Here is a 12,614-nt window from a genome sequence, read left to right on the forward strand (position 1 = left end):
GCCAGAGAGAATTCACCAGAGCAGAACAGGCAGACTGACAAAGGACACTGCTGAGGGGAGCAGCGGGCATGGCAGGAGAGGTCTGCGCGCCATGTGGGACTCTCGCCGGCCGGCCGGGCATCGAACCAGCACTGCAGAGGCTGCGGGCAGCTTCACAGCCCAGCGTTCAACTGCTGCGCCACCAGGGAGGCCCGGTAAAAACAAATTTTTAGGGCCTCCCTGGTGGCACAGTGGATTGAGCGCGGTGCTGTGAAGCTGTCCACAGCCTCTGCAGGGCGGGTTTGATTCCCGGCCAGCCATGGAGAAACCTACATGGCGTGGCAGACCTCTCCTGCCTCGCCTGCTGCTCCCCTCAGTAGTGTCTTTAGTCTGTCTGCCTGCTCTGCTCCCCGTTCTCTCTGGTGAATTCTCTTACCCTCCCATGCCTCTGACCTGTACCCCGGTTCTTGTATAAATAAATAAATCTTTAAAAAAACCCACAAATTTTTAGCATTTTCATTTTATTCATCTAATGCTATATAAAGCAGCAGCTGTTTACTTGATAGGTGATGTGGTGGCAACGGGCTGGCCTGTACTGTGGTTGAGGACTACGTCATTCTCAAAACAATTCTCTTACAAAGGTCTGGTGCTTTCCTACCTGTGGAGAGACAGAAAGATCATGGATGAAAATAGGGTGCAGCTATGTCCTGGGGTGAGGAATTAGTTCTGGATATAGTCTAGGAGAGTTAACTGTTCCTGTGTCAGAAGTTTTCATCCTGATGTTTGTTTGGGTACGTATGTGATGGGATTGCCTGATTACAGTTGGTTTCGTTGAAGCAAATGGAAAGATCATACTTCAGGAAGTTAACATGACTTCACACTTGGACCCCTAATTTTTTCCTTTATTTGAATGATGAAGGGATTAGAATCTTTAAAATCACTTGCAGTTTTAAAATGCTGTATGTCTGTTTTCATCTTTCCTTCTCTTTCATAACCTTGCACTAAAGACTAAAAGCAAAGGATTCCCTATGATTTGCCATGGAAGGCAAAAATAAAAAGTATGCATACATAATTTAACATTGATACTTGTATTATTTAGTCTGATCACAGAGGAAATGGTAGCAGATATCATAGCCTGTCTTGTTTTTCATTTCAATCCCAGGAGGGATTTTGGAGACTCAATTTTGCCTCAGTTTTTCAGTTAGTACTGCACACAAACATTCAGTGTCTACAACTTATCCATCAAGCCTTAAGTGTTTTGATTTCCATCACTGGGAAGGATTAGTATTTGCAAAGTCAGAGATTGACAGATGAGTCATGATTGGGGAATAATTCCAACATAATTACAGGAGGCTGTGGGTTCTAATTTGTAGGGAGTTACAGGCTTTGGGTATTGATCAGTTCAACCCCTTCATTTGACAGATGAGGAAACTGAGGCCCAGAAGGAAGCTGACGAGAGCAGAGCTAGCTGGGATTAAGCAAGTTCTCTGGGTTCCCAGTTTGGCACTTTTCCCCATCACACCTTGCAGTTCTCCATACATTGTGAATATTCTCATTTATAATCCTCCCATTAGAGGTAGGGATTGGGATAATGGGGTAATGGTCTACCCCAGTCTGGAAGGAAGAGGATCAGGGGTGCCTGCTACTCATCAGTAGGCTGAGGGCAGCTGCTTTCCATATTTCCACACCTATCACCAATAGTTAATGTAGACTGTATTATTATACAGCTCCACACCTCTTCTTCCTCATTCCTTCAGGAGATGAACATGGCCTGGAGTTCCCTAAATAAATTTGGCTTTGAGGTCCACTCAGGACTTTGAAGTCCATCCAAGATGAATGAAACTAAGGTCAGGACAAGGAAAGGACACTTGGGCCTTCAAGAGTTGCTCTGTGGTAGACAATAAATGAAGAAATTATTGCCCAGTGATAGAATCTTCAGAAAGAGAGACATTTTACACCTTAAAGGATGGGTAGAATTTTGAAAACCTTTACCTCATTGGCATTGGCTTTCTATAATACCCTGTTCTCTGTTCTTTTAGGACTTTGTTGTCTGGATGATTCATGAATGTTTGATCTATTTCCAGGTAGACTCTAAGGACCTCGAGTACAAGCAATATGCACTTTAATCCTCCAAACAACTGCAGACAGGTATCCATAATTTATATAAACTCAGAAAGAACCCCCTGAGTGAATGAATATGTGAATGAATGAGTGAATGAATGAATTTCATATCTGTTAACTTTTAGAATAAAACAAGTGGTAGCTTTGTATATTAGGTTGAAAGGAGATTGTCCCCAAAAGATATTTACCTAAAATTCTACATCCTGTTTTTGTATAATTACTTATTTCTTACTGCTTTAGTACAATTTGTTTTTGTTTAGCTAAGGATCATTTAGTAATCTTAACATATCATAGGGGAAGTTAAAGAATGAACTTTAAATTTTTCTTGCTTTATTTGTAGCAATATGATTATCATATAAAACCCATATGACACTTTTAATAACTTTTACACAAAAGTATATATTTATTATTATAAAATTTAGAAAATACAGGATTTAGGAGAAAAAAATTAATAACAAGCTCCCATAATCTCACAACCACTGTTGACAATGGGATAATTCTGTTAGCCTTTCTCTCTGTGAGTGTGTTAGTGTATATCCACAGACCCACATATTTATGTATTGTTTACAAAAATGGAACCTGCTGTATATGTTATTTTAACTTGAATTTCTCATTTGTTATAGTGATTATCTTCCTATTTATCTATTTATTTTTAATTGAGATAACATTGCTTACAACACTGTGTATGATTCAGAGGTATGGGATCACACCCCTTCAGGCATATGTTACCACACCCACCAAGGCACCCATAGTCCTCTACCATAGTCTCTCAGGCCCCCTCCTCCCTTTGCTCACTACCCTTTCCTTACCCCTTTGGTAACTTCAATTTTGTAGTCATATTTCTAGGATTTGTTGTTGGGTTTGGTTTCACCTAACCCTTTGTTTTATTTCTCTACAGTCCACATATAAGTGAAACCATGCAGTATTTGTCTTTTTTCTTCTGACTTATTTCCTTTTTTTTTTAAAGATTTATTTATTTATGCATACAAGAGCTGGGGTACAGGCCAGAGATGTGGGGTGGGGGTGGGTGAGAGGATCCACTAGAGACAGAGCAGGGAGCAGAACAGGCAAATCAACCAAAAACACTGCTGAGGGGAGCAGCGGGTGAGACAGGAGATGTCTGCTGCGCCATGTGGGTTTCTTTTTGGTCGGCCGGGGATTGAACTCATGCTGCAGAGGCTGCAGATTGCCTCATAGTGCGGTGCTTAACCCCTTGCGCCTTAGGGAGGCCCTCTTCTGACTTATTTCACTTAGCATTATCCCCTATAATATTTTCCTATATTTTAAAATATTTTTCTAAGCATCATTAGTGATGACTGTGTGATATTCCACTATCTGGGTATACCATAATTTATTTAATTAAACCTCTACTTTGGGGCATTTAAGTTGTTTCCATATTTTCCTGACAAATAGTACTCCAGGGAACAGCCTTGTAACACTATCTTTGTGCACTCATAAACATTTTCCAATCATTTTAACTACTACCATAAATTTAGAGTTCTCAATGTTTCCTGATGACTTTTTTTCCTAGGGAAAGATGCACTCTCTGTCTGAGTGTTAGTGTCAGATCCATAGTCACCTTTGGGGACTCTAAAGGGGACGGGAGATTTTGTTTTTAAAGATTTGCTTCTTTGTGCTATAAGTTCTTATTATTTTGCAACAAGAAAAGTAAAGCATTCTCAAGGGCTTAGTTTGCATTGACATTATTTAGAGTACATAATAATTACAAGCCATCTCCCCACAAAGGTCAGAGGGTCAATTTTGCCACTAATCTCATCCCATCCCCATTACACAAAAGCACATGTATGTGTTGTAGGAATGTGTTTACATAGCTGAGAATAGTTCCTTGTCTCTCAATAAAAATGCAGTGCCTACGGTATCCAAGGCACTAAATTAACATTTATCAAGTGGAAGAGAGTGAAACAAGGAAGAAAGAATCTTGGATTCTTTCAAGGATTACCGATCCACCTCCTATATTGTCAGACATGCTCTCACCTTAGGTCAGGAGTGTGCTGGATTTTCAGTCTTTTCCCTAAAGTCTCTCACAGTGGTGAGTGGAATTCCCTGACCACCCGTCTAGTTCCTGACTTTTGCTCTGAAATGAAGGTCAGTTACAGGAGAGGCAGTATGATTTCAGTAGAATAATTATGGCCTAGTCCTACTCTAAATGGAACAAATAATTATTTTTACAACATTTTCTAATATCATTTGTCAGTTTTATTTAAATTATCTCTGACCAGGGCCTCCCCGGTGGCGCAGCGGTTGAGTGCTGGGTTGCAGGGCTGCCCAAGGCCTCTGCAGCACCGGTTCGATCCCCGGCTGCCGGGGAGGGTCCCACATGGCCCGCAGACCTCTCCTGCCGCCCGCTGCTCCCCTCAGCAGTGTACTTCAGTCCTTCTGCCTGCTCTACTCCCCGCTCTGGCTCTGGTGAATTCTCTCGCCCTCCCGTGCTTCTGACTGTACCCGGTGCTTGTATAAATAAATGAAATCTTTAAAATAAATAAATAAATAAATAAATAAATAAATAAATAAATAATCTCTGACCTCCAAATCACAGTAAATCTTTTTCAACCAATGACCCCTCATCCACAGTCCTCTCACCCTCTTATTCATTCAGTTTTTCAAGGACAGGTTAGGCTTCCGGCATCACCTATTCTCTGAAACTGCTTCTAGGGAAGCCCATATTGCCAAGTCCAAGAGACACCTGTGGGCCTCCACCCTCTTTAGCATTTGACAGGATTGATCATACAACCCTTTCAGGAAAACGATCCCCTCTAAGTTTGGGGGATATCATATTCTGCTGATTTTCATCTCTGGATCTTCCACAGCCTCCATCCATACTCTTCCTAGGATCATCTCTAAATGGCAGCATTTTTGAAGAGTCTTTCCTGGATCCTCGTTTCCTCTCTACTTATAGGCAATCTAGTCTGGCTTCAATTTCCATTCTTCAGATAATGATTCTATATCTTCAGCTCATATTTCTCTCCAGAAACACAGACCTGTATATCCAAACCAACCCTTTGCCTTCACTGTTTCCTCCTATATCCCATGGAAATTTCACATTCTGTTGTTCAAAATTCTTAGCCCTGGGAATTTGTATATGCTTTTCATTCTGATTAAGATGATTTTTCCCTACTTCTTTGTTGGGCTAACTCCTAATGTCATTCAAGAAGCACCTTAGATGTCAACCTCTTTCAAAAATCTCAGCTAGTTTAGTTACATGTATATGTACTATTGTTGGTTCCTTAGTTGTAACAAATGTACCAGGTAATATAATATGTTAACTCATGGGAAACTTGGATAAGTGGTATATGGGAGTTCTGTATTTCCTTTGCAATTTTGGCTAGTCCCCCCTCATTTTTTTTTAAATTGAGGTAACATAGTTTGTAATGTTGCATATCATTCAGTATAAACATAGGGGCTCCTCAGATGTATGTTACCACACCACAATCACCATAGTCCCCCACTATAGTCCATCTTGCCCCTTCCCCACTTTGCTTGCCCCTCACCCTCTGTGTTTTGTAGCCTCAATTCTACAGTCAGATTTCTAGAGTTTTTTTTATTGGTTTGAAACTATTTGATTCTTAAACTGTTTTAAAATGAAAATCTCCACGTGTGTTGATTTAGTTGCTGCTTCTGTGTGTCTACAAGATCTGTGCCTACTTCTGTCAAAGTGTCAGAGCACTTAGCATAATATCTTGCCAATATCTTGTTTTTGTGCCTGTCTTCTTTACTGAAAAAGGATAGGATCATGTCTGACTCATTTTTTGTATACTTGATGCTAGCATAATGCTTAGAAAATGGGACCTGTTTAGTAATTATCACTTAAGTAAATGTTTGTTGCTCAACAAGTTGAATTTTGGGGACAGTACAAAAAATTTTATTTTAGGGGGCCAGCAGCACTATTTACAATAGCTAAGCATTGGAAACAACCCAAATGCCCAAAAATAGATGACTGGATCAAGAAGATGTGGTCCATATACACCATGGAATATTACTCAGCAATCAAAAAAGATAAACACATGCAATTTGCAGCAACATGGATGGAGCTGGAAGGGATCATGCTCAGCAAAATAAGCCAGAAAGTAAAAGAAAAATACCGGATGGTCTCACTCATAGCAGGAATCTAGAAAACTTAAATAAGGGACCAAGAAAAAGAATAACTGTAAGAAAGAAAATATCAAAATCAACAACCATGAACCAGAGACACTCTATGGGGGGTGGGAGGCAGGGAAAGGAGGGCTTGGAGTCAAAATAATGGGGTTGTAATTGTATGGGGAATATAAAAATAAAATTTAAATTAAAAAAATTCTTTGACTCACTTCAAAAAGATACCTATACATAGGGCCTTCCTGGTGGTGCAGGGGCTAAAGACATAGTCACCAACTGCAGCAGGAGATTAATCCCCAACCAGGGAGCTACCCACATGGTGCAGCAGACCTCTCCTGTTTCACGGCTGCTCCTCTCAGCAGTGTATTTCTGTAGATCCACCTGTTCTGCTCCCAACTCTGTCACTGGTGAATCCTCTCAACCCTCACACCTCTGGCCTACACCTCAGTTCTTGTATGCATAAATAAATAAATCCTTAAAAAGAAAACTTTTATTTTATGGTACTTCGAAATTATAGTCCCGGAAAAAAACAACTTAAAAGTCTGATACATTGTAAATGATTTGTAGGCTCTGCTTGCTTCTCAAACTGAGGGACTCATGATGGATACGCCTAAACATCTCATGCATCCTTGTAGACTGTGTATGTTTCCAAGAGGGTCACATGACACTTCTTGCTCTGCAGGTAAGAAGCCTCGGGCCATCTGAGCTGGGTTAGTTCAGTCCACGTGAGTCTTGTAAGCTGCTGGCATATCCTGGGAGGGTGTGGATGGTGTGTTGAGAGCCAAGTAGGGCAGAGAGCATAAGAACTTGTTGGAAGAAAAATGACACCATGGGAAGATGAAGTTCAGCAATTCTAGTCCCAGCTCTTTCATCTATGAGCTGTGTGACCTTTGTCGAGTGTCCTGCTCTTCATAGACTCCAGAGTCTGTGTTTGTAAAATGAGGGCTTCAATTGGTTGGTCTCTAAAGTCCCATCAAGGATTGATGCTCTGGGATTCTGCGATCTGTGTGAAGACTGTGGACACCAGTAGAAGGAAGGAGGTAAGTGTGTACTGGAGGCTGTGGCAACTGAATCTTTGGTTCCAGGTCAGCAGCAGCCTTCAGCAAAAAGAAACAAAGCTAGGACAGAGATCTGTATAAGTTACTCTTAAAGTACAGCAAGTAGACACCTGTGAGGCACAATGGCTCACTACTGTGTCTGAAGGACCTAACTCAAGTCTGTCAGCACAAAGCATTTCCTAGGATTAGAATGGGGGAAATAGGTGGCAGAGCAGTGACAATTTTCACTTAATAAAGTCACCTTTGGGGAAAGTTTTAAATATTTTCTTTGCACTGGAATTGTCCAAAATGTGATGTTGGAGATGATGCGAAGAATAATATCATGTGGAACTTGGCTGGGGATGGCTTGACAGCAATGTGGTGTTTTGGAGTGGAATTGGTAAGTGGGTGAATTGAGATTATTTGGAAATTGAGAGCATAAACTATCAGGTCATGAAAATTCATAATTGCCTTAATCAAATGAAAGAAATCCAGTTTATTTTGAAGTTTACCTATCTTACATGGGTGGTGGTGACTTTGACAGTTTTATTAAAGATTCCTTGCATAATTGAATGAATAATTTATAAACAGTCATTGCTAGTTAGGAAGATCAAACACTTAGGATGAGTAAAGAAAATTATATTATGATTTTTTTTTAACCATGGGAAGATTCTTTTTTCTCACTGTTCTTTGGTATTTGAGAAGTGAGTGGAAATTCCCACCTTTTCCCAAAGGAGCTGGAAATATGTGGGCACAAGGTGTACTTAAGAACATGGGCTACTGGCCCAGGGTGACTCCTTTCAAATCTGGTCCTTCCTCTGTGTTGACCAAGTGTTTCCTCTTCTTCTTAGAAAAATACTTATGTAATGATTCACTTGGATTCAGAGAAGGTAGAGAATCACTTCACCTCTCAAATGTTAGAGAAGAGAAGTCACTCTTGGCCCTCACCATAAAGGTGGATCAAGAGCAAAGAAAATCCCCTCATGAGAGATGAGGGAACCAGCCAGATGCAGGGAAAACTAAGGCAATGGACCAAGATGTAGGTCTCTAGAAAGAGGAGTCAAAACAAAAACAGTAATAGTTAAATTTATTGCATATTTACTCTGTGCCAAGCATAGTTCTGAACCATAATTATCATAATCAGAATTAGATTCATAATTCTCATGTCAACCATCTGAGGCTGGCTCTCTCATTTCCATTTTCTAAACAGAAAATTCAGATGCAGATAGGGTGATTATTCACCCAGCATCATCAGGTGATATGTTGCGGAACCAGGATACAAACCCAGGTAATATGGCTACAGAGTCATTACTGTTAACCATGACCTGGTGTATACACAACATTTCAGGGTTATGTATGTCTCTCTTTCTGTGTCTTTAGCATCTGGCCTGGGGCTGTGTAAGGGCAGGACAGGCCACAGTGCAGGTTTTCTATGATCCAGCAGACCGGGTAAAGGAGAAGTCAGAGTCCTCAGCGGTTTTTGCAGGTCTTTTATTGGGATTTACCCGGTACACAGCAGGCAGGGGTGCTGGGGGGCCCGGAGGCTGGCAGGCCTCCCAGCCCCCAGCAAATCCTTACTCTATCTGGGCTCTCCAGTGATCTCTGATTCTGCTCTCGGCTTCTGCTACTTCTTTCTCGGCTTCTCTTTCGGCTTCTGTTCGTTCTTGGCTTCTACTGACGTCCCCGTTACGCCGCCCTTAAAAGCACAGTCTTAGCCCAGGTGGATCTCATCTACCTATGCCCACACCCTACACCAGGTGTCCGCCATCAGGCATGCATTCAGGACCGCAAGAATCCATCATCTATCCTGATGGCGGGAGGGCAGAAAAGCCTGAGTACATTCAGAAGCGCGGGAGGGTGAGAGAATTCACCAGCGCCAGAGCAGGGAGCAGAGCAGGCAGAAGGACCGAAGTACACTGCTGAGGGGAGCCGCGGGTGGCAGGAGAGGTCTGCGCGCCATGTGGGACCCTCCTCTGGTGGCCAGGAGCAGCCAGGGAGCAGCTGGGGATCGAACCGGCGCTTCAGAGGCTGCGGGCAGCTTCGCAACCCAGCGCTCAACCACTGTGCCACCAGGGAGGCCCCTGACATTTTTTCTTTACCCTACAGGCTGAAAAGCCAATACCCTTTGTTGAATATTCCTGAATAGAGTGGAACCAAGCAGGCTCAGCTTGTCCCCAAATCTGGTACCTGGAGTCTGTGGGAGGCTCTTGTGGGGCCCAGAATAGTACTTGAGAGAAGCAAAACACTAGCCAGACCCTGGGGTCTCACAGCAGAATTCCAGTCCAGCCAGCTGATGTGGGGTCATGAGCAGGAATCCCCCCTTCCTACACAGGAATGGAGGATGGGGAGCTGGGGCAGAGAACCATAGATACTCAGGAGTCTAGAACTGAGAAGAGTGAGGAAATAGCTTTCCATAGTGGATTCTCAGAACTCACTTTACACCAGCCCCTGTGCTGGGCACTGCCACTGTGTTGAATTGTGTATATCCCGTGCCCTGGAGGAGCCACCTGATAGTATTCAGTAGGGTGCTTATCTGGTAGGACCCCAGAAACTGCCTTAGTACCCTTGTCTTGCTTTGTAGGAACATACAAGACTACTTCTAAATCTCATTATCTCTTTTGGTGGAATTTTAAATCATCAGCTCACAGCCCATTCACTGAATTTAGGAGATGAGTTGTATAACCTTCAGACCCCCAGGTGAATGTTCTAGATCAAGGTTGTAGGGGCGAAGATGGCAGCAAGTCTGGGTAGACAGAATTTGCAAAAGGATTCTGGAATTAAAATGGTGAGAGATTGCTGGGTAAGAGAAAAAAGAAAAGAAAGAAATTTGTTCTTATATTTATAAAGCAATAGGACCTACTTATCCCAGTAGAAGAGAAAGGGGCGTTGATTCTCATTGTGAGCCATGGAACACTCTTTTGATCAGTCTCTTGAGCAATGAAGATACTTTGGCAGACTAGGGACTCATTTGGTGACGAGAGTGATATCTGTTTTTCCTGGCTAGTCCTAGTTTATGCTTCTCATACTGGTGATATAATTTATATGGCCTTGTTTCACTCTGATAAGCAACTTGGCTTGGTTGATAACTTTCCTGGTGATGTTGCCCATGAACAAAAACACACTGGTAATTTTCTGATGAGCCTGGGTCCTGGATTTTAAACTCAATGAGATGTTGTGATGAAAACAACTCTTACTAGATAGACTTTTCCTCTATTACCACCATGCCTGACTGTAGACAAAACTCTCCCCTTTCCTCCTTAGCTTGGCAGGAAAAATACAAAAGTGAAGTTTACTTAAAAATTAAAAGAAAACCACGGGCCTCCCTGGTGGCGCAGGCGGTTGAGCTCGGCGCTGTGAAGCTGTCCGCAGCCTCTGCAGCGCGGCAGGTTCGATCCTCACCAGCCGCGGAGCTGGCGGGGATCCCACATGGTGCGGCAGACCTCTCCTGTCTTGCCTGCTGCTCCCCTCAGCAGTGTATTTCAGTCCATCTGCCTGTTCTGCTCCCCACTCTGTCTCTGGTGAATCCTCTCACCCTCCCGCACATCTGGCTTGTACCCCAGTTCTTGTATAAATAAGTAAATCTTCAAAAAAAATCAAAAGAAAACCAAAAATTTTTCCTTCAATATAAGAAAACAGATATAGGGTGCAAATCAATCAAGTTCTGGCCACAGGTCAACTTGACTGGAGAATTACCTGTTCTTGGATCTTTTGGTTCGTTTCCACCTAGAGTTCTGGGGGTACACAGGAAGAGAGAGGCTGGAGTGGGGTGCTTGAAGAGAACCATAGGTGGTGGGGGTTTAGGCTCCTGGCATATTCTGCTGTTCTAGGGGACCCAAAGGTGTTAGTCCTTGAGGTGTCCTTCTTTCCCTATTCCCAGGGGAAGGGAGGGAAAAGAGTTCTTTCCTCACATATAGCCTCCTTAGAGATCCACTTTGAAGCATGGTCACAGTGAATGCAGAAATTATTAGAAACTTGCTTAGAATCAGGACAAAGGAATAAAATTGGTGTTTCATGAAGTTTAATTGAGCATTGCCCAGCTCATTAGCAGCAATCAGCTCAGTTTATGTGACCTCATTTCCAGATGGACGAGAACAAGGATGTGGGGAATGAGCCTTTTCTTTTGTGCCTTTTTCCCTCTTTCCTCTCACTAGTATATCTACCCATGCCTGTGTTGTGCTGCTATTGCTAAAACCATCAAACATCATCTGCGATTGTGTGTGACCTTAGTCATCTACTTGTTTCAGAAGCATTTTGAACTACTTCATCATTTCATTCCTTTGGAAACAAATGGAGATTAGGAGGATTATTAATAAACAATTATTGAGCATTAGTGCTGTCATAGATATTGAAGGGAATTACAGGATCAAAGATTTATAGTCAAAATTCAAAAAGATATGAAAAGAGTGAGAAACCTCAAATATTGTTTAGGTGTTGATGTTAGCAGCTCATTGCTTCAAAGGTCCAAAAGTGTGTAATAAGATTATGCCAGCTCTTGTTTCCATTTTTCCAATATAAAATAGCTAAAAATCAGTGAATAAGTTGATAAGAGAGAGTAAAGGTGTGCTTCCTCAAGGAAAGTTCCTCTAAGAAGGTTACTATTTCAGAAAGACATGGTTCATAGCTTTTGTCAATCAAATTTTTTTTTTAATTTATTTATTTATTTATTTTTTGTGGGACCCTCGCCAGTGGCTGGGGATCGAACTGGCGCCTCAGAGGCTGCGGGCAGCCTCGCAACCCAGCGCTCAACCGCTGTGCCACCAGGGGAGGCCCTTGTCAATCAATTTTAAGTGGAGCCAGATGAAATTGTGGCCAGTGATAACATCTGTAACAAAGACAGGTTTGTCATTTGGTTCTCATGCTTCCTTCCATTTGAACCTGCTATGTCATTGGGGCCATGTGAATAGACTTGGGATGTCTTCCCTGCAAGGTCCTTGCTGGTATTCAATTTCTTCTAATAAACTGCCTCTCCCTCTCTCTCTCTCTCTCTCTCTCTCTCTCTCTCTCTCTCTCTCTCTCTCTCACACACACACACACAATTTTTTTTTTATTTTTCAGTCCCAAAACTTCCTTTATTCTACATTTTGAGCCCCTTCACCCATTTCATACAACCCCACTCAAATGCCTCATTCTCCATGTCAAACCCTCTCCAAAGTTGAAATAAATTCTGGGTCAGTAAGTATCATTCCGATTATTTAAGAACAATGACATCACCTACCTATAAATACTACAGAATGCATGCAAAAGTCTTTAAATTTTTTAACTCTGGGGACTAGAGACCATTCTGAAGGCACTGTCATTGCTTAGGACTTTATTTTCTTTTGCAAATCATGCCTGAGAACTGATGCCAGAAACAACAATCTTAAAAGC

At 42.2% G+C, this 12,614-nt stretch overlaps 1 protein-coding gene across 1 annotated transcript in view; it reads left to right on the forward strand.

Annotated features, from left to right (window-relative positions):
* The first annotated feature begins 2,086 nt into the window (after positions 1 to 2,086).
* FRMPD1 (FERM and PDZ domain containing 1) overlaps positions 2,087 to 12,614 on the forward strand; it is a 125,855-nt gene continuing 115,327 nt past the window's right edge. Inside the window, exons 1-2 of the mRNA XM_054688683.1 lie at positions 2,087 to 2,127; positions 6,778 to 6,892. The gene's annotated coding sequence lies outside the window, so the exon portion shown is untranslated. The remainder of the gene's footprint in view (positions 2,128 to 6,777; positions 6,893 to 12,614) is intronic.

The sequence above is a fragment of the Talpa occidentalis genome, unplaced genomic scaffold (genome assembly GCF_014898055.3).
Source record: "Talpa occidentalis isolate TD23 unplaced genomic scaffold, MPIMG_talOcc4v2.1 talOcc4.7, whole genome shotgun sequence".
Classification (NCBI taxonomy): Eukaryota; Metazoa; Chordata; class Mammalia; order Eulipotyphla; family Talpidae; genus Talpa; species Talpa occidentalis.